Genomic DNA, 2,772 nt, shown 5'->3' on the forward strand with positions numbered 1-2,772 from the left:
ACCAGCTCAGTGGCCTTGTGGTTAGAGTGTCTGCCCTGATACTGGGAGGTCGGGGTTCGATCCCCGGCCGGGTCATACCAAAGACTCTAAAAATGGGACCCAGTGCCTCCCTGCTTGACACTCAGCATCAAGGGTTGGATTGGGGGTAAGTCCCTGCGACATACTAGCGTCATGTCCAGGGGGTGTACTTGTACATCAAGCTCCCTCACGCTACAGAAACAGGAGATAGGCTCGGCAAGGCTACTTACTTACTAACAAAAATAGGTAAGGGGTAAGACACTAACAAAAATAGGGCCGCAAATGTTTTACACCAAATGTTTTACCTGGGCCTGTTATAGCACTTTTTTATATTAAAATGTACAATTTAGGCATTTAGCAGATGCTCTTAATCCAAAGCGATTTATAGTAAGCAAGAACAAAAAACATGGTAATACATCAAATACATAAAAAATGGTCATCATGAATCATACGTAAGCTTAAGAACCTAACAGTGTAATGTCTATCTAATGAAACTATGTGTATACACTATAGAGTGCTATGTCTACATAAAGTGCTATTTAAGTTACATAAGTTGAGCCTATGCATACGCCTGTAGGAGGTTGAGGCCAGGGCAAGTACTACGGCAAGTGCTATGGGCTAAGATGGAGTCTGAAGAGGTGGGTTTTTAGACTGCGGCGGAAGATTGAGAGTGAGTTTGCAGTTCTGATTGTAATGAGAAGTGCATTCCATAGTTTTGGAGCCAGAAGGGAGAAGTGTTTGGGACGTGTGGAGCGTTGTCCCGGCATTTTTAGCGAAGGTACTTCCAGCTTCCGTTTGTCGGCTGCTCTGAGCGCACGGGAGGGTTTATGGGTGCGATCAGACTTGCAAGATATGGGTGTGCCATACCTTTAGTTGCTTTGAATGCCAGCATCAGAGTTTTGTACTCCGGGAGCCAATGGAGGGAGCAGAGAAGGGGAGTGACATGTGAGAATTTTGGCTGCGGCATTTTGGATCAATTGTAGAGGCTTAAGTGCGCATGCCGGTAGGCCAGTAAGGAGGGAGTTACAATAGTCAAGTTTTGACATGACTGATGTCTGGATAAGGAGCTGGGCTGACTCCTGGGTGAGGAAGGGTCTGATTTGTCGAATGTTGTAGAGTGTAAACCTACAGGATCGAGTGACGGCTGTAATGTGTGCTTTGAACGAGAGCTGACTGTCCAGGACAACACCAAGGTTCCTGGCTGTTGGGACAGACGTTACCAAGGCGTTGTCTATGGAAATAGTTAGCTCCCGCATCGGGCAGGACTTGACTGGGAAGAAGAGAAGCTCAGTCTTGTCTGGGTTCAGCTTGGTGCGTGCGTGCGTGCGTGCGTGCATGCATGCATGTGTGCGTGCGTAGTGTGTACTGAGTAACAATCCAGGAGCATTCATGTATGTTAAGGGTTGTGTTTATGGCACTGGTACAATGGTACAGTAGTACAGTGTGGTGTGTAATGAGCAGTCCGTGTGGGCTCAGAGCTCAAAGGTAACCCCATCGCTCCCACTGACCAACAGCTAATAGAATTAGGGATAACATATTGTAGGATCTGGGACCCGACTCCAGGGCCAGTGGACATACAGTAGGTCAACTTAGGTCTCAGTGGTGGATGTGCAGAGGGCTCACTTCTTATCCCTACTGTACCAATTATTTTCCTCATTTTGCTCTCTCTCTCTCTCCCTCTCTCTGTTGTTTGGTGCTGTTTAATATTATATATGTTATATATGTGTGCGTGTGTGTGTGTGTGTGTGTGTGTGTGTGTGTGTGTGTGTGTGTGTGTGTGTGTGTGCGTGCGTGCGTGCGTGCGTGTGTGCGTGCGTGCGTATGTATGTATGTATGTATATATATATATATATATATATATATATATATATATATATTACTCATACTATTTGTATGCAATGCAAAGCCCTTTTTTGAAGAACAAGGAAATGTTTTCAGTTAGAATATTGCAGTGCCTTAGAGAGTGAATTCCAAGGCCCTCTATATCCCAGGAGCTATCAGGGTTGACAATTAGTTTTTAATAGCTTAACTTATTTTGAATTAGCTATCACTATCATGTGTAATGTATCTAATCTGTGATTAGTGTTATCTTCTGAGTTCCAGATAGGTCTGATAAACAACCTTTGCCTGGCCGCTCTCTGGCTCTCTTGGGCCTAATTATCATCATATACTGTTAATAGGTGTTTTGTTCAGACCAGTTCACAGAGGATCTCATTAATGACCGTCTCCTATTGCACGGAGTGATGTTATTCTGACAAGTGACGAGGAGTCGGGTTAGCAGGGATGAAACAGTCACCATTAGGGGTGGTCTCTTGAGCTTTTAGCAAACAACTGTAATGCTGCAGTAATTATCTCCTCTAGGCCGTAACAGCCAGAGACAGGTCTGTCTGTCTGTCTGTCTGTCTGTCTGTCTGTCTGTCTGTCTGTCTGTCTGTCTGTCTGTCTGTCTGGGTTTTCATATCAAAATACTAACATGAATATAGTAGAAAGGTTTGGTCTCCATTTACTTAAAATGTGCATTATTGTTTACATGGTGGAAATGGCTTTTTCAATCTAGGCTCCCATCATGGTATGGAAAAATGGAAACCCAAATAAAAGTGAAATATTGAGACACTTGACAGTCGGTCTGCTTTCGAATTCATATGTTTATAGCAGTGAAAAGATACAGAATATAATTCATACAATTATAAAATAAAATAATGTACACCTTTATTGACCCCAGAATAACTACTATCAAGGAATTAGGGTGCAGCG

The sequence above is a fragment of the Electrona antarctica genome, assembly GCF_951216825.1.
Source record: "Electrona antarctica genome assembly, chromosome: 8".
Classification (NCBI taxonomy): Eukaryota; Metazoa; Chordata; class Actinopteri; order Myctophiformes; family Myctophidae; genus Electrona; species Electrona antarctica.